The sequence below is a fragment of the Gymnogyps californianus genome, chromosome 3 (assembly GCF_018139145.2).
Source record: "Gymnogyps californianus isolate 813 chromosome 3, ASM1813914v2, whole genome shotgun sequence".
Classification (NCBI taxonomy): domain Eukaryota; kingdom Metazoa; phylum Chordata; class Aves; order Accipitriformes; family Cathartidae; genus Gymnogyps; species Gymnogyps californianus.
Genome location: NC_059473.1, coordinates 119,554,264 through 119,574,052, shown reverse-complemented (window position 1 = coordinate 119,574,052; position 19,789 = coordinate 119,554,264). Strand labels below are relative to the sequence as shown.

The following is a 19,789-nucleotide window of genomic DNA, read 5'->3' as shown; positions in this document are numbered from 1 at the left end:
AGAGCCGCCTCGGTCCTGCAGTCAAACACCTGAGCTGGCATCAACGAGTGGGACTGGTAAGGAAAGAGATTTTTCAGATAAATATTGCTATGCCTATAATTATTGCTGCCCTGCTGGGATTCAGGGCCGTATCAGTGTTAAAATTTCTTATTCTTGAATCTTAGTGTCTTCTGAACTTGAGATTCTTCCTCTGTTTTCCACACATTTGTATTAAGTTTTTAATTACTACCTTCTTCCCTTTCAGCTTTGCTGGTCACTGCTTATGCTATTTTGAGGGAGGTGAAGAGGTTTCTAAGGTACAGAGTAGCCTGAAGGTTATCAGTTTCCCAGTTTCAAAAACTACTGAAGAAATTACGTTTACAGAGGTAAAAGAATGAATAAAATTCGATGTAAGGGATTAGGACTGTCACTTTCTGGAACACTATTTACTTATAAAAGCAATTTTATGGGAGTGAACATCTACTATTCATGATAGCAGCCTTGATCAATTCTGTCCCTTTGAAACTTACCATAAAACATAAAAACATATGTCTTATGCATATAAACCCAAATTTGCAGGCAGTATGTAAGGCCAAGATTGTAACCATTGCAGAGAGAAAGCAATCTCACACCTAACAGACTGCAGATCCCTAGGAATCAACCTGCGTACCGCTCCTTCCTTCCCATCAACTGGAATATTGATTTTTACAATACATACCAGAAAAAAAAAATATTTTCACGGGATATACTGAAGTAGGAGCAGGGTAATGGGATCGTCTGCCTCCCACCACGTGGTTCTGTAGTTGGAGCTCAAAACTGGAACCAAAAGCAAGAGATGGCGGAAGACGCAACTTCTTACATTAATCAACTCTTGGCATGGCTTTCGGTCAGAAGGCTTCGAAGGAACAGAAATTCTCTCTTTGCTGAAATAGAGAAATGCCTCACAAATGTTTTCCTTTTTATCTTCACAATCTAGAGTGATTTTTGTATACTGTATGTAGGTATGATGCTGTGCAGGGAACAGGAGCACTGAATTGAGAGGGAACAGTTACATAGGCAGGGCTCACGAAATCTCTCTTTAGGAAATTCAGCCAGAGAAAAGGAGGTAAACAGTATAAAGCAACTGCAGCACTCAAGCTCAAAAGTCTCCACGGCCGTCAGTGACAGTGCAGTGAGTCTGAAAAATGTCACTCCAGACTTCGTTACGTTTTATGCAGGGTACCAACTTTTTTTTTCCCTACACTGTGTACTTACCCCACGCTTCTCTTGTATTGTTCACCCCAATTTTTAATCATTATAGTTTCCTAATTCGCAATATATCCTCATTAAGCCAGTTTCCCACTGAAGATGGCAGTAAAGGCATTAGGACCCTAAAATTTAGGGCCACCCCCTCTTCTGCACCACGAGCCCTGCGCTTGCAGCGAGGCATCCCGAGATGTAACTTTAGACCCAGGATGAATATTGCCAGCTCCCAGATCAGCTCTCGCTTCATCCCCTCCTTCCACAGCCGTGAGTGTCTGCAGCTCAGAAGAGCAGTGGGGATCAGTGTCTCCTGCCGGGCTGCCAGGGAGAGCCCAGCCAGCGTCCCAGCTTCCGCCCTGCAGGCATCTGACTACAAAGCCTAATTTTGACTTGTGCACTTCATATGATTTTTGCCCCACCCCTCAAAGTTTTAAAGTTATCTGGAAGAAGGACCTCAAAGGTGTGAAGCAGAGAAATAATTAAAAAGGGTGGCAGCCCTATTTCATCATATATTATGGCCCCTTATCCCTTTGGAAAGTCAAAACTAAATTAATCACAGCTAAAACATTTTACAAGCTTGTACAAACTCAACAGGGACCTTGGCTGAACTCTGGCATGTGGGGAAAAAAACAGAGGAAGTGGTAAAAGGAGAGGGAACTGTTAGAAAAGGCATGAGGAGCCCCAAAACCACCTTGGGAAACCAGAAATAGCCAGAGCAGGCAGGGGCAGTGTGGGTGTGCACACTTGAGCACCGGGAGGATGCAGCTCCCTGAAATTTCCTGGCTGTTCAACGTAATGAAGACAGCCCAAATGCCCGGGCGTTGACATGTTCTCCCCTGAGCAGAGATGTGGAGCAGCTCTGTCTGAGCAGAGATGAAAGCCCAGTTTCCTCTTCCAACCACCAGACAATCTCACTAGTAAGGGATTAAAGTGGTTTAAGTAACTATACATTTAATGAGGTCAGAAGGGCAAGGGCACAATTACATTTTGATTGGTTTGAACTACATATCACTTTGCATTTTTGTTCCTATTTTAAATACAAAAGTAGCATTTTTTGCCAGAGCTGACACGGTCTAAGGATATAAGCAAGGCGAAGAGCACAGGGAGAAGTACCATCTTTTATTAGTCCATTGACAGAGAAAATAGATGAGCTTTCAGACACTGAAATCCACAGGCATGAGATCTTCACAAAGCAAAGACCATTGCTCTTTAAATACATAAACACATAAATACACAGGTATATATACACACATAGATAAAAACTTCCTACCTTGCTTTAAAATCTGAAAGACTTTCTCAGGCTTGCACTGCCAGTAACAAATACAGCCAGTCTTTTCTCTGGTTGGGGAAAGAAAATCACAGCTGAGAAAAACAGACCAGGGAAAGACCCCAGCAGCAGAAGACACAGTTAGCTATTACCTACTGTGATTAGGGAAAAGTGCTATTTCTTACTCTGCGTCTCGCTTCTCTTTGCCATTCTTTTCATCCACCTTAAAAATGATTTTAGGGTTTAAGCAAATAGGGTCATTTGAGGGACTGTATGCTCCTGGCTAAAGCCTTCCCTGCCCCTCCCTTGGGGAAAAAAAAATAAGAAAATAAAAATTAAGCAGCAACAAAGAGAAGTAAGTTTGCAGTTCTTCAGCGTTCCCTTTCCTAATGCAAATTCAGAGCAGTTCCTGTAGAGACTGTAAACACCCACACAACTTTCCAGGTGGGGAAAAAAAACCCCCACACCAGTAAATATATAACAGCAATTTCTTTATCCTTTCTTTGCTAAGTGACTGGATATAAAATCTGTTGCTGCCTCATGGACAAACAGACACAGAGTCCTCAGCAGAATGGAAGATGTTTTGGGGCACTGCGAGGATTTGATGGCTGTCTTATCTTTTCTTGCACACTGAACAGTCTGCATAACCTAATAGCATTAGCTTACTAACAGATATATTAATAGGTGTGGGGGGAGGGAAAGGAAGAGGGGAAAAAAGCCACTAAAACATATTCCACCTACACATCTCGCTAATAATCATAAACTCAGGTAGAAAGCAAATTGCTTCTCCTGGACCAGAAGAAGAAGAAGAAGAAAAAAAAAAAAAAAGACTGAAAGAGAGGGGGGGAAAAAGCACCTATTTTCATCTTTTTCTGGAAATCATCATCTATTAAAAAAAAAAAACAACCTTATACTAATCGCTGCATTTATCAATCCATGACAAGGAAAGTGAAAAAAAAACAACTCAAGAACTGCCACAACATCTTACAGTTAGTAATTTCAGAGTGATAAATATAATGCTGGCCTCAGACTGCTAGAAGGATTAGATTTAGCTGTAAAACAAGAAGTGCAGTTAACAGTTGCTGTTGGGTCTGGTGTTAGGATTAGAAAGCATTGCTAATCACAAGAAATGTAAAAAGATTAAGAGATGATGGTTGCCAGTAAGGTTTCTAAGAGGATGTAAGTGCTGGAATTCATTTTGGGATTAAAATTCCTCAAGGAAAAAAAAAAAAGAAAAAAAGAAAAAAAAAAGGATCGATCATAAACACAGCAGCCAGTTTCACTTGCACTGTCCACAACCCGTTCCCAAGGATTAGGAGAGTTAAAAAGAGTGGAAAAGTTAAATGGATGGCATGGCTTATGCTGGAGGGTCCTAGGAGGGCTTCCGTGAAGGGAAGCAAGCGTTTGTATTCTGGTACCTACGAATTAACTACCGCAATCTAAAACCTATTAGAATAGTGGGTTTGGGTTAGGAGATTTTGCTTATCAAAAACCTGCCTGAACACAGTGGAGTCGCAGCTTTTAAAGGTACTGTAACAGAAATGATGATGGCATCTAATATCTGCATCCTTTCACTAGGAAGAATAAGACAACACCTTAATTTCCTGTTTTGTTTCCAGCTGGTTTAGATTCACCTATATGATCTATTTATTTTCTTAGTTATCAAGGACAAGTAAAGCTCCATATATAAAATACCCAATCTGGAGTGTGTAAAAGAGTCCTCCTGGGTGCGGGTGGGCAGAGAAAAAAGAAAAAATCAGCTTCCAAAAACCTCAAAATAAAGACTATCTTTTAAAAACAAAAATTGAATTTTGAATGGAAAATTTTACTAAAAAGGCATTTTAACCAGTGCAGACCACAGCATCACGTGGTCAGATTCCCTAGCTCACGTATGATAGAGCGCTGTCCATCAGCAACAACTGCAAAGTTCATCACTGTCACCCTCGGCCACCACCACCCCAAACCGCACAGTCCGTAGTACAACATCTGAAGGAGAACACAGACCTCTGCAAAGCCCATCAGTTTCCCCACAGGCCTGATGGACAGTCAACAGTTGTTTAGCAGTGAGGCCACCCAAAACTTGCCTCTCTCCCACAGTGTCCCGAATTTATCCAACGATTCAGAGTAAAAGTCAAGTGCCACCATGTGATTTCATGAGCATTCGCTCTGCTCAGCTGCATTTCCTCCTGGGCCTCCAAGGAGCTCGAATGTTGATTCAGGCCAACCTCTTTTCACTCATTAATTTACCTTCTGTAAATCTGGACCTTCCTATTCAAGGGGTTGGGGAGTGGTGTGGAATAAGACCATTTCATCATTTTCTAGTACTCCTTTCAGTCAAGTGCTCCTGGTGCATCTGTCTGGATTTTCAGACTCTGTAAGACTACTCTTCCCTTCTGTTCCCCCAAAACGAACATTTTTTCCAGATGCCTGTAGCAGAAGCAGAAATAACCATCTTCCAAGAGTTATAAAACAGTCATATTAAATAATAGAGGTGAAAGCAGTGTGTATGATTTCTACAGAAGTCTTTTCAGAAGAACATATAAATTTATTCACTGCATTATGGAACAGTTTGAGAAAACAAGATCATACAATGTACGCTGCCTCTATTTAAATTGTTTCATTTCTATTCATGAGTGCTCTGATTAGATACACTGAAAATATCATCAGTAAGAAATAAATAATTCTGCCAAATTAATAGTTGTTGATTTCTTTTACCTGAAAACGTAAGCAGCATCTCATTCACACTAGATAAAGCTGGTATAATTTGGATGCATCGATCTTGTTGGTTCAAGTCTACACAGCACACCGAGACAGGTATTAATCAACGTTTTCTTAATATTAAACACCTTCTTTCAAAACGGTAAGTTCTTTAGCGAGTTAAGATGGGCTAGTATACGCTTCGCTTGGAGAGGTTTAGTAGCCAACTAGGGTTTTTTTTTCCTGTAGTTGTTTTCCCCAAATAGTGGGTTAAGAGAAATAAATTGCTTCAAATGTTGAAAATGGTTTAGAAATGGTATTTTAGGGAACACAGGTAAACTTTCTGTATCGGACAAAATTCACCTCCAGCTCAGCAAATGCTCTTTAATTAATAACACCTTTCTGCCTCAGAAAGGAAGCGGCCAGAAGAAACCATCACTAACATCATTAGATGATGGGAGCTACTAACCAGCCCCAAACCAAGGGCTCTGCAGTACCTCCCTCCCTGTAAAGTATCTTGCTGGAGAAACATGGGAAGGGGTGGATTTGTGCAAATGGAGCAGAAGAAGATATTACTTAGCAGAAAGATCAGACTAATATTTTGTTTCAAAAAGACACTGAAAACATAAAGCTAATACATTGTTTTAGACATCGCAGAATGATGAATGCAGTATGTCTGCTCAGCTTACAAACATCTGAGAAAAAGCCCTCTACATTTTTGAAAAATTCATCCAGTTTGACTCGAAAATGAATTCTTCTTCTAAAAAAATCAAATATAATTGCTGTAACATTTTGAAAAATCTAAATGCACAGCTGAATATCTTAAGAGCACTCTGTTTGCAAAGCAGCCAAGTGATACACCTCAGAGAGCTACTGTTAGCTACTGCAGGCAAGATAAATCAAGAAAATGCTGAGTTGAGGTGCAATTTGACAGTTATTAGCAGAACAGGAGTAATTTGATGAAGAAAAAAAACCTGACAAAATCTCGGTTCAGAGCAACAGATTTTGGAAGCCTATTTGCACATAAATTGGAAAAAACAATTCTTGCATTAGAAACTGATGGAAGATGAAACAATAGACCCTAAATCCTAACATATTTGAAATTATTTTCTTTGATTCAAAGCTGATAATCCTGTAACAGGCAGTAACTAAACAGGGGCTTACCAGACTTGCTCTGCATGTTGAAGAGACTGCACAGTCAGATGCTGATCTAGGGCCATTCAACTATCAGAATAACTGGATTTACTGCTATACGCACCTTTGTTTTTGCCATTTGAAAGCATCTATGGCGCACAGAACATTCGGCTGTGTTTTAAGCATTAGTGGCATAAATAGCCCCTCGTGTACCATATACTTCACCACTTCTGGCTTTCCATAAATCAAGCATACAACCAATCATCTTTTTTATATTGGACATTAATGGCAACTCCATTATTCAAATGCAGGCTCTGTAGAGTTGCCTTTCACGGGGATGTAAAGCAGCTCACGAGCAGGCTTACGACTGAGCAAGGGAAGATTCAAATCTGGCCGTGATCTTCCCACTACAACCCCACTGCTGTCAGAGATGTGATATTCTGCATCTTTCAATTTATCTCATCTGTGCAAAAGGCTTTTAAAAAAAAAACCTCCTATAAGCAGGAAAAAAATTAGAAAGCCTTTTGCGCTCTTCAAGAACTGCCTCTTTGTGTCCCCATAAACATTCAGCATAAATGTTTTCGCTCACATCCTAGTAAGCGGAGATGCTGTTCTTTACTGCATTACAATTAGACACATAGATTAAGAGGTATCTTTCATGTCGTTATATCAAACTCTTCTACAAATGTACAAAGGGATTTTATAGATTGTCATCTTTTTCTGCTTACCACTGAATTTTCACACTCGGCGCAAAATGCAGTAAAAGATACTTTCCCTGTGTTTACAGTGCCCACCAAGAACCATTTCAAAACCAAACAGAACAACTTAGCTATGATTTAAGCAGCACAAACTGTTCTCCCATGGGGTTTCTTTTTTTCTCTCCCCTTCCCCTCATCTTTCAGTTCATGAGTATAGGGAACGTGAAAACTAAATGGATTTATGTTTAAATAATTCATCTTTTCAGGCATATCAAACCAAGTACTAAAGTTCATCCACAGGGCTGGCCAGATTTAGCTGATTCCAGTGGTATTTTAAACAGCATTCTGGAGAGCTAGTCACAAAAGGTTGTGAGGAAATGCTGAACAGCTGTGTTGATAGAGTTGTTTTGAAACAACATGTGTTGAAACTCTACCTATTCTTACCAAACACAGCTGACAGGGAGACATTACCAGCCGTCCTGAACTGCCCCTGCATTTTGGAGACTCATGCCTGCACAAGAGATGCTTTGTGAGCTAGGTGAGCTCCGGCACATCCTGGGAAGACGAAGAGAATTACAAAGGCTGAGCATCATTTTCCTGCGAAGTGGTAGGAAAACAGGCAGCAACATAAAGCATCTTTAGGAGCACAAGTCCCACAAGGTAGACATCCGCACTAGCTGAGTTGACCCTACGAGCCAAGTTGCCTTAAACTAAAGTGCAATGGGGACTGGGAAGTGAAGCGATGGTAGTAACTCTCCTCCTCTTTAAGCAATGGAAGAAAATAGAGAGTTTTTGTATATTTCTAAACATCCTAAGAAGTACAAACAACGGATTTACTCTTGCAGGAAGTCTAACAATATTCCTCTGTAATCTTTAACTACAGTTGCACTTCAAGTCATGTTTATTGTGCTAAATAACCCACACCAAATTCTTGCAGCTGAAGGGGGGGTGGTGGGAAATCTAGGGACATGGGTTTTGTTTTGTTTTTTACTCCCTTAAAAGCCAGAATCTAAACCTTCCAATTCTTAATATTAACTGCTTGCTTTAATAACACAAGTGGTCTCTCTCCTGCACGTGGCTATCGACGTGTTAGAAGAAGTGTCTGCAAAAGGGGACCAGGGAAATAGGACTTCCACACAACTAAGACCTGTTCCCCTGATTTATACCAACAACTTCTCGTTGTCCAAACTAAATTAGAAAAAGCAGCAAAGAAATATAATTAAATTTCAGGATATAACAACAATTGACAACAATTTTAGCAACACTGCTTTGTCTGTGTAGGAAATGGTTGGTTGAAGCAAAGAAATCATTTTGCCATGTGGAAACCTTGAGCAGGTTAGTAACCCGCTACCGTACTAGAGATGAATTTTTGCGGTCAGGTTTATATCTTCAAATTCACTCAAGTGGAGATTTATTGCAACAAAAACAGAGAAAACCACTGGAGGGATGTGTCGGAAGTGGAGCAGGACAAAAGGAAAACAAACACAGAAAATATAATATTCTTGGATTTGCAGTGCAACCCTCACTGATTTATTCCAAATGAGTTTGTGTTTCCAGTCTAAATTAACATGGCTCATAATACTATAACCTAAATCACACAAAGATAAGATTTGGTCAAGAGTTAAGTTTTGCAGAATGTGTTTTGGATGAGTTTCATTAGAAACAGCTCGAAATACCTTTAAGAAGTATCATCTTAATGACATGCTTACTCTTGAGGGGAAATTTTGAGCCCTTCAGCAGAAAGCAACCTCACTGCAAGCAGGACCTTAATGGCTTTGAGCTACTGTTTATGCAGTGGGAGCCCTCTTTAAATGAAACATGTTTAAAAGTGTCCTTGTTCTAAGTTGCCTGTACTGGGCATCCCATCACAAGTTTATGTGCTCATGCTTTGCACAGTAATGATGTCCATACACTCACATAAGCTGTCTGAGCAACACGGACTCTTCCACTTGGCTAATCTTCCCATATTAGGTGGGAAAATTAAGTGCCTCGGTCCTTGTGTGTGGAAGCCACTCTAAAACAAAATGTGCAACATCTTCTGTCTATAACATATGCATAAAATACATGTATGATGAGAAAATGTGTGTTAATTGATTCTGACAAAGAACCACCACAATACAGTCCACCATCATAACAAAATGTCTACAGTAATGCCTATCGAATTACAAGTTCTGACCTTTGGTGATGTGGAAAACAGCATTCATTTCCTTCCTTCATAAAACAAACAACTTGCTGTAACCTTTTTTTTTTTAAAGTTTAAACCGAAATTGTTCTTACTCTAGCCCAGCTGACAGTGTTAGCTGTTGAGAAGCTTGCTTTCAGAGGAAGTGGAACGTAAAAACAAAGTTGCTGTGACCTTAACAATAATCCTGTTTGCATATTACAATACATTTTCCTACTATAACAAGGCAAAGTCCCTTGTGTTCCGGTCAGAAAAAGTCATCTTCCAGTAAAAGCATACTGTGATCAATAACATTTTCTTAATATATTATATTATCTCTCACTGAAACACTTTTTCACTTGGCATTTCAGGCTGCCAAGTAGGGGAAATTCATGACAAAACTAAGATGGGTAAATGAGATACTGCAAATTAATTCCATCCAAGAGCAATCTTTTCGTTCGTGAACAATTTGACAAGCCTGTGTCGTCTGACTTCAGCAGAAGCTTTCTCAGCTTTCAAATATACATGAAACAGAAGACTCTGCTCCACTACCATACCAATCTTCACTTTAGCCTGCGTAATTTTGTGTTGAAATACATTATAGTTTCAACAACCAACTTTGAGACCAGAATTGGTGGGGAATACTTTAAATATTAGTTTAGAAAATAGACTCAGAACTCTGCAGTATCAATTGTGAAATCCTATTTTCAAGTCACAGCCCAGCGCATGGCAGAGCGCAGGAATCCTGCACTTTTGAAGCCATTTTGCCACCGACTCACCTGCAATCTGATCCTGAAAAGGCCCGAGTGATGAAAATGCCAGCTGAAGGATCTCAATTTGGTACCGGCAAAGTTCAAAGAGAGCTTTGTCACAATGGGCATTATAGTAAAGTACTTCTCCATCCGTGTGTCTGAAATTACTTCTGCTACAATGAGTAGTAGTTTTATTCCCTCCTTGGAGCTAATGTCCTTCTGCAGACTGAAACAGTGACCCGGTGGCACACAGCCGGGAGCAGAGCCCGTGCTCCTCGCCTTCTGCATGAAAGCTCATCATCATTTTAGCAACAGCAGCTGTAGATCCAGCTGCATTACTGAGAGTAATTGGCGTTCAGCATGGTCCAGAAAGGCATGATCCTGCAAAAAGGCTTGGGTGCATGCAGGATATTGTCAGGAGGATTACTTACACGCACCTGATCTCGGCAAGATTAGGTGAAGAATCACTGCTGTATTAGTATTTCAGCATAAGGAATAAGGGGCAGGCAGTTGTTGAATATTCATGCTGTAGCAATGCTCTCTATATGAATTCTCCAGCAGGAACACGTAAAGGCTGTACCCATGCCCTGAAGAGTTTATCATCCAACACCCCAATTAGAGAGATACTTTAGTATTGTACCCTGTTTTAAGCTCACAGGGCAGGCTCATTGACTAATTGTATTCCTACAGTGAAAGACGTGCTCAATTTCTTTACTTAATCAAGACTCATGTTGAAAACAACATAAAAAGAAGTGGGAGAAAACAGATGAAAATTTAATTTACAGCTGATCTCATGAGGTGCTGGGATTTGCAGAAACATGTAAAGGGCCAAACAACTCATCTACCTAAGAAGTCATTCATAAAAGATAAACATCCTTTTTAATTGTGGAGGAAATGCATGCAGGGGAGATGCACAGTACTCAGCTGATGGAATAAATCCAAGAAGCAGCAGATACATTTGTGAGAGAGAAGGGGCAAAAATAAGACTGGTCCCACTGATAAGCAGGAGCACAGACGACATAAGCAAACTGGATGGGAAGGGCAAAATAATCATGGTTTTGAAGGACAGGACAAACTTTGCGGGGTTTTTTTGGTTGTGGTTTTTTGTGGGTTTTTTTTTTTTTTTAACAAAATAAATTAGGCAGCAAGTCTTCATGTAAATGAGCACTTATAGAACAGCCTTTCTAGGTGAATAATTTCTTTTACGATTAATAAAATCTGCAATCTGAGCAACAACGTTCTGATGACTTTTTGCTATTTGCAATTATCGCTCATCTCGGCACCAAAACCTCATTATTATTAAAGCTGACAAAAATAATACTTAACTGCTTCTATGAAAGGACTTAATTTTTAAAAGAATCCCAACTTTCTAAGCTTTGTTTCTACTTTCAAATCTTGAATGTGAAAAATGAGGCCATCCTAGCAACCCTTGTGTATGTCTCCTTCGATTTCCAACAAGTAATTTGGATAAAAGCATCTAATTTGTATGGTAACACAACGCATTACAAAAGCATACTTCCTTGGTTTAAAAGCAACCTACAAAGAGTACAGAGTTAACGTAACCCTGTATAACTACAAGCATGTAGTTTACACTATAAACATACATTTTTTTACCTTTTTTATAGCAGTTTTCTCCCAAGGAACTAAAAGCATTTAACACTGTAGGACTTGCAGCACTCGTGAATAAGAGTATATAATCTCCATTTTAATGACATGGAAGCTGAGGCACAACTATTACAAAGGCGGCTGTGGCAGAGATAGGAACAGGAACCATATCCAACTCCGAGCTCTGTGAGTAAATCCAGGCCTACCTGACATGTATTATCTATAGGCAGAAAGGAACGTAGGTATTTTTGTGTTGGCGCCTATAGAGATGTTAGTATGAACGCTGCCTGTGCCTCGCTCCATCCTTGCTCCCTAACATAACAGCACAGCAAAATCAGAGCCCTATTAAAAAAATCCCAACACAGATGCTGTTAAACGGACTCAAAACACACAAAAAAATACTGTCTGATGCGTAGGTGCTTGACAAACGTTGATCCGAGCTCTTTATAAACACAGATCTCCGGTTTGTCATGATTTAGTGGATGGTTACAGGTCTCGAGCACATGGCGAGCCAGACTCTTCCCAGTGCACCCAGTAAAAGAGGCAACAGGCACAAGCTGCAACAAGGGAAAAATCTCGTAAGATATAAGGAAGAAAAATTCACAGCGGTGCTTAACCAGCGGAACGGCTGCCCAGGGAGGCCGCAGAGCTCCCGTCCTCGGGGGTATTAAAGGACTTGCCGGGACACAGGCACGGCCCTGAACAACCTGCTCTGCCTCTGCAGTTAGCCTGCTTTGAGCAGGAGGTTGGACAGCATGATCTCCCAAGGTCTTCCCAAACCCAGTTATTCTATGAATATCATACCAAAGACAAGCAACATTATTCCTTGGTTTCCCTGCTGCATCCCAAAGCTTATAACAAATTCATACAAAAAGTGTGACCCCAGACTTCCGTGACTAACTTTTTCTACTTCGTTCGGCTTGCTCCTTCTCCTGAAAAGGATGAAATGGAACAAACCCAAATCTTTGCTTTCACCCACCTAAAAACTACAAAACCAAAAAGCAAAACGCAATCACTCTGTTCAAGCTCCTAAACACGCATGGTCATTTGAGGTCTCGCTTTGAGTTTACATACCTTCCTGACCCTCTCTCCTTCTAAGAAATACTCCAAAAAGCAATCAGTCTGCTGTGCAGAGACACCCATGGTTATTAAAATAACTGCATCACAGAAACAGCTCTCAACTTCTTCATTTCAAATTCCTCCCTCCCCGACCCACACTTTCATAAGAGGTGCTGCATATGGTGAAAACTAACTCAGTTTGAACCAGAAAAAACTGGGGTTAATTACTTCCTCAGTTGGAATACAAAAATTGCAACCACACATGATTGTCAAGATATACAGGGCTACAGTCAACATGCATAAATACTTTTTCTATCCTTCAGAAAAACTAAGCGAGTTAAAACGCCTTTTAAGGGGAACAGCTGAGCTAGGAATATCCAAACACCGGTAAGACAGACAAGTGCACAACTCCTACGTGCGGCCCATTCCCAGAAGGAGACAAAGTCCATCCTGGAATTCAAGCCCCTTTCAAACAACTTCTCACACGTAACAGAAGCCTTCAGGAGGAAGCCTGGACACAACTGGCTTCTCATTTCCAAATTCATTTTTTTCTTCCTTCTTTTGTTACAACCAGATCACAGCCGTGGTGGCAGAAACACCCACAGGCATACCATAACCTAACAGAATAACTTTGCAATAATTTGATATTCAGCCTAAGACTATCCTCAGCATTTCATGTTGATGTGACTAGGCGATGCTGCAACTTATCACAAGCTGGATTTGCTAGACATTCCCCACCACAGAAAGTGAATTAAACTGTCACTCATCACTGTACGAGTTGCTCTGGTATAACTACTTCTTCATGAGTTGGACAACATTTCTCTGAATTAAAAACAAAACGCTTTGTTGCAAGTTAAAGTCTTCATCCTCGTTTCTGTACATTTTCTTTTCCTTTCTACTTCTCTAACTATTTTCTGCTCAACTATTTTTCCTCTGACTCAGTATGTTTAACCCTCTCTGCTCCACTTGCCCCCTCAATGCTTTCTTTTGCTCCCCTCCTTGGTAGATATAAACCGACGAACTTGCACATGAGCTCCAGCCACCCTGGCCAAACTAATAATTGTGATCCGAGCACTGAACTACTGATGCCCTCTTGGTCCTCCCCCTAAGGTCACTTACAAGTGAACCAGTCAGCAAAGCTTGCAGGAGCACAGGAGCATGTCTCCCTTCCCCAAGGACCATCTGATCAGTGCGTCAAGCTAAGGCTGAGACTGTATTCCTGAGTGTCCATTCTCTGGCATATCTCCCAACATACACGCTCTATTAAAATACAGGAAAAACAGATACATTATTCATTGTGAGGGCTACTAAAAAAAAAAAAAGTTGGAGAACATTTGATTTAACTACAACTACAATTACAGTTGTTGGTATCTGCAATTTGTGGCATTACACACACATGCAGGGACAAACATAAAGGAATATAAAATAAAAGCCTTATTCATAATTCAGACTCAATTTCCAGCAACAATTTCATATATGTATTATTATATACACTATTTATGACTGTGTACTGGTAGCACAGAAAAAAAGGATTAAATACACTCTCCCACACGCACTTGTACACATCCAAGCATACACACAATTTCCTGTTTTACCATGAACATAATGATAGGAATTGAAAGAGATTTTTAAATTATCAAAGCTACATTGAAAGCTTTAAGCTAGTTGCTCAGGGAAATACGCCCATTTCCAAGAGTGAAAGACTTGGAAATGGGCTTTCACTGTTTCCAAAGTGTAGTTCAAACTCATTTATGGGAAGAGGCTGCCAGAAACATTACAACCAAGATGCATTGGGGATACTGAGGTGTTCAATAAGGAATCCGGTGAAGGAACAGCAAACACTGGAAGTAAGGATTGCACAACAGTGTGTGAGAAAGATTAACAGATTAAAAATAGCAAAAAAAAAAAATATAGGACTTGGTGGTCTTGGCAGACAGCAAGTAGAACTTGAGCCAGCAATATGCCCTTGCAACCAAGGCCAAGTGCATCCATCCTGGGCTGCGATAGCAAGGGCACAGCCAGCAGGTCCAGAGAAGCAATCCTTCCCATTCATGCAGGATTTGTGTGCCCTCCAGAACAAGAAGGCTTTGACATCCCAGAGCAAGTCCAGTGGAGTATATTGGTGGCTGGAACACAGGCTGAGCTCCTACAGACCTCATTATGTCTTCCAATTCCCCAAAGGGAATGTGCAGAGAAGACAGAGTGAGCCTATTCTTGGAAGGGCACAGGGATATGACAAGAAGAAAGAAGCTGCAACAATGGAAATTCAGATTATAGATGAGGAAGATATCCTTCATGAGGTGGTGAAACATGGCAACAGGGGCCTAACAAAGTTTTGGAGTCCGCATCCTTGGAGATATTCAAAACCCAGCCGGACGTGGCCCTGTGCAATCTGCTCTGAATAACCTTGCTCTGAGCAGGTGGTTGGACTAGATGATCTCCAGAGGTGCCTTCCAGCCTGAATTATCCCACAAATCTACATAGCTGGCTGGGAGAAGCCAGAAAGCTGGTCAAAGGAGGTCAAGAGGACAAGAAAGACATCAAACAGCACGAAGGGCCAGAATTAGCTCCATGAAGAAAAAACACAGAGAGAATTGCAAAAAGAAGCTAGGGAACAGGTGAGGTAAGAAAAATAGCCGGTTGAAAGAGAAGGAGGAAGCAGAGGATCAAGACTGAGAAAGAGGCAAAAAAAGAAAAACCAAACCCGTGCCCACTAAATTACACTTTCCTCCAGTAGCTGTGAGTTGAAAAATCCCACAAGAGTCATTCAACAATGAAGTCGAGTATTTAAGTTTCTACTCTGATGTGCACAGATAGAATTGGATAAGAGAGGGAATCAGTTCTTTCTTTCCCCTCCCCATTCCCCCAAGAAACCAAGTAACCTTTAATCTCCCTTTTCCAAATATTTAAACTTGATCTTGCAAACTTCACAGATATTTATAACTATGTACGTTATGAAGAATGTTTCATTTGTAATATAAAAATACACGCACATTTGTCAGCTTAAAACTCAAAATGTTCACTACACCCATATAAGTGTCTTACAGCTTTTTACAATTTTATAAGACATAGGCCTATGAGTCTGTACACATACAAACTTTGCTCCCTCTTGGAGCTACACCACCAAATTCAAATACTCCTTATCAGGTTTGCAGCATTAGCATTCATACTACTGCATTATTTTTCTGTTGTAACGCAGCTGCTCAGTTGCACGTGCTCCAGTAGCGGCTTGCTGCAGTCACTGAAAGGGAACGCTCAGCCCAAATTGTGTTCGTGGAAGCAAATAAGAGACCACGAAAGAAAAACAAACCACAAAAAGAACAGGTATCTGCACACTTACCCTGCGATATCCAGAATCTGTATCAAAATCAGCCTCAGGTGTAATAGTCAGTAAACAGGACAGCAAACCCTTGCATTTAGCAGGAGGTTTCTGGGAAGCCAGATTACCTAGAAAGAGTTGAAAAGAGTTATTTTAATACATGAAAATGAAGTCACCTATGCTTAATAAGAATAGGCTTCAAATGAGCCACCACACAAGAAAAAAAAAAAAGCTGCACAATGGGAGACATTACATGCCACCATGATCGGCATGAAGAATTTAATCCCCTGAAGGTGACAGAAATTTGTTACGAAGCACGGAGAGTTAGATGCTGGTAGATACTTAGGGTTTAGCAAAGAACATCTAATACCCAAGATAACATGGTGTTAACCCTCTAATCAAGGATGCGGAGGAGACCAGAAAGAGCACGATATTTTGCTTAATTAGTTGCTATCAAAGAGAGGACGAGTTCAAGCACTTGCAAAAACAAGGCAATCTAAAATTATTTAAAAGTTTAATAGTGTTCTAGAGTCTGTGGTAACACAGGGTTTGCCCATGAAATAAAAATAATCCCTACAGATAAATTTAAAGAAACATATCTCATTTTAATGCCCAGAGTAAAATGACTATTCATTAAAGCAAAGCAGTTTTATACCTATGTTCTCCATCTCAGATGCAATATATATTGAAGTAATCTTTACGACAGGAAGTGGCATGTAATCCTGCAAGAATGAACTGCTGTCATTATCTGCAAATCAATACAGTTTTTTTTTAAGTGGATATAACAGTACCTATTGATTTCACATTTTTAGCACTGGAGTTTCAGTTTCTACAAAGAAGATTCTTACAATGACAAGAGAACTGCATACAAGTAATTGAGTTGATACAAACTAATTCGAAGTTTACAGTGCACTTCCCTTGAACACTGCAATCAGGGCTTCCCTCTGATTACCTCAGCTTAAGTTTTTTTCATTTTATATAAACTTTATGTTTTGTGTAATTATAATAATTTCGAGGTGGTAGAGTAACACTTCACTAATCCTACCTGCAAGCTGTAGAAAGTTTACGACGCAAAACATCTCCTTGGAAGATATCTCCCTATCCTGCTAGCGTGTTATTACAGAACATTTGTATGACTTTTGCTATGTTTAAATAGCCTGACCAAATCATTTCCCTTGTGAAAGCCTAAAACTGGCTCAGCACTGAAGAGCTTACAGTCCAAAGAAGTGTGGTGAAGGTGAAGATGGTAAAGGAACAGGAAACAGAAGCACATGGAAGAACTAAATGACTTATCCAAGGTCACTTGGTGGATCAGTCAAGCAATGAGCTCCATTGGGTCATGCTTTATTCCTTTAAGAGAGTTTAATAAAACTGGTAAATTCTTACTATATTTCTGCAAATGAAGCACATAGCAACTTTGGCTTGACTAGCTGACCAAATGGCTCATGCTGCAATGATCTATAATGAGAGCTGGCTGCAAGGCAAGACGTACCATCACAAGAGGAAGAAAAAAAAAAAAGATCAGACCACTATAAAAAAAAAGTTTAAATGGATTGGATTAGGGCCAGCTGACATCCCAAAATTAATCTCATAAAGCAAACAGACAAAACATTTACAATTTTTAGTCTTTACTTCATGCAGAAAAAACAGAGCCCTGCCCAACCACTAGCCAGCTGCACATTAGTTTCTTGAAAACGTAAAGCAAGATAATACAAGGAAGAAGCACATGAAGGGCCTGGGGAAGGCACAGATATGTAAACATCTCATGCACGTTATCGCCCATCATTCCTGCCCTCTCCCTCATACAGAGCTCCATCCTCCTCCTCAGCCTGCTTTGTTGACAGGGTTAGACTCATTTTGGAGTTAAGGCTTTTCAAATAGCTGGTCTACTTATTTATCTATTTAACACTTCTCGAACGCGTTGAGATATTTCAACTGAGTACTTCTGACTTTCACGACATGACTCAAGAATTTAGCATGGACTGCCTGAAAAAGCTCAAGCAAAAATAGAATCTTTTTTTTGTTTTGCTTTTTGTTTGTTGGAAAGAGCACTGTTTTCATGAAGCAGTTTATGGAAAGCAAAGAAAAAACTCAAGGGAGTCATTTCTCCTTTGCATAGTGACTCATCATATCATAGTTACCCCATCATCTCCAAGGGCAACTCTAGGCCAGAGCTGCTCTGGAAGATCTCCTTAGGGAAACATCCACTTTTCAAAGCCATCTCAGGACTCTTGTTCCAGGACTTCACAGAACAGAAGAGCCTTTGACAGTAATAAAAGATAAAATGGGTTTCTGATAGGGAAGAAGCCAATGACAGTTTTACATGAAGGAAACCTTTTTTCTTTCCCACCTCAATAATGAAGGACATGAAGAATATTTACAAAGTGTATTGCAGACTCTAGACGGCAGTGCCACAGGGAAAGGCAAAACAGACCTCACAGCTGGATACGGGACATCTGAAGAAAGAAGGATCAGAAGGAAAAAAGGAGCAAGAAAAGCAATAATCCATCACCATGAAAATGGTACACAAAGACAGGCTTAACTTCAAAATCTGTTTGCTTGCTCCTGGACATGCAGTCCCAAAGAAGAGTCAAAATTATTACTTGGGGCAACACAAAGACAGGATTAATGGTCTTTACTGTTTAACATACTGCAATTTACATTACTTACTAGCATTTGGGTGGGTTTTTCTTCTCTTGCTTTAGAAAATCTTGGCTGTTTATAGGAAAGGATTTTAATCTTACCAAAACTTTCTTGCAGTTGCCACTGAGGGGGGGTGAGGAGAGCAACACCTGCCAGGCAGTTCTGAACCACTAGAATAAAATACTGAAACTGGAAGAGGCAGAAGCACAGCAAAGAGCTTTAAACACCAAAACCACGAGTTGCCATCTCTCATCGTAGCGTACTATCTGTAAAGGTAAAGTCTCAATTCCCTGTATCAATACTTATGAAGTTGAAGGTACCTTACAGAAGCCTAGAGCAGAAGCCTCATCTCTCCTTTGGGAGCCTAACAACCTTAATACAGACAGGTCATATATATGCTATACTGTACCTAAGCTTCTAAATTAAATGACTTGAAGCAACCTGATGGAAACCAAGCATCTGCTTTAGATATTGCATCATTGTAGTAGCAAACTTCATGAAGTAGGCAGCTCATTCTTCATGGTAAAACTAGCAGAAGGCCAGACAAAACATGGTATAAGAAGTTGGTGTCAGCTCACCTACTTCTTCAACATGGGCATCTTCATGAAGGGATGGAATAATCAGAAGTGTCTCTGGCTCAAAAGACCTGGTCAGTGAGAAGCAGGTCTGGATCTTTTGGAGAAAGCAGCTATATCAATTGGATTCCCCTGAACTTCAGCAGTTCTGGATTGGACAAAGTAGAGTTACTCTGTATCAGCAAACAATGAGATACGGTGACAGCACAAGCAGCTAACGGAAAGCTCACCATGCTTCAGCTTTAAGTAGTAAATTAGAAAAGAGGTTTCCAAACGCCAAGAAAGGATGAGGGAGAGAATGATTTCATATGATGTCAAGTCAAAACCACAATTTTCTTATGCAGCAAGACACCGTTTCAGGGCTTCTCTGTTCCAGATGAAGTATCCAAGGGCAATACAGCAGATCAGCTCATCCACCAAGAGCTGCGCAGGGTGAGAAGCACATGCAGATTTAAACAGCATCCTCCTGATCTAAAGGAAGGTGAAGAGCAGGCAGCAACATTTGGCAACTCAGTAGTGCAATGAGGGACTGTTCCAGAGCTCCCCTGAAGTAGAGATCACCCAACAACCTACAGTACAGGCGCACAACACGGACCTCACTGAAGATGCAACGCACCATGCAGCACCTGCCCATAACGTCTCACTTGTAGTTGAAAAA

At 40.4% G+C, this 19,789-nt stretch overlaps 1 protein-coding gene across 1 annotated transcript in view; it reads right to left on the bottom strand.

Annotated features, from left to right (window-relative positions):
• KLHL29 (kelch like family member 29) overlaps positions 1 to 19,789 on the bottom strand; it is a 407,488-nt gene that overhangs the window by 324,004 nt on the left and 63,695 nt on the right. The window contains exon 2 of the mRNA XM_050893282.1: positions 15,935 to 16,041. The gene's annotated coding sequence lies outside the window, so the exon portion shown is untranslated. The remainder of the gene's footprint in view (positions 1 to 15,934; positions 16,042 to 19,789) is intronic.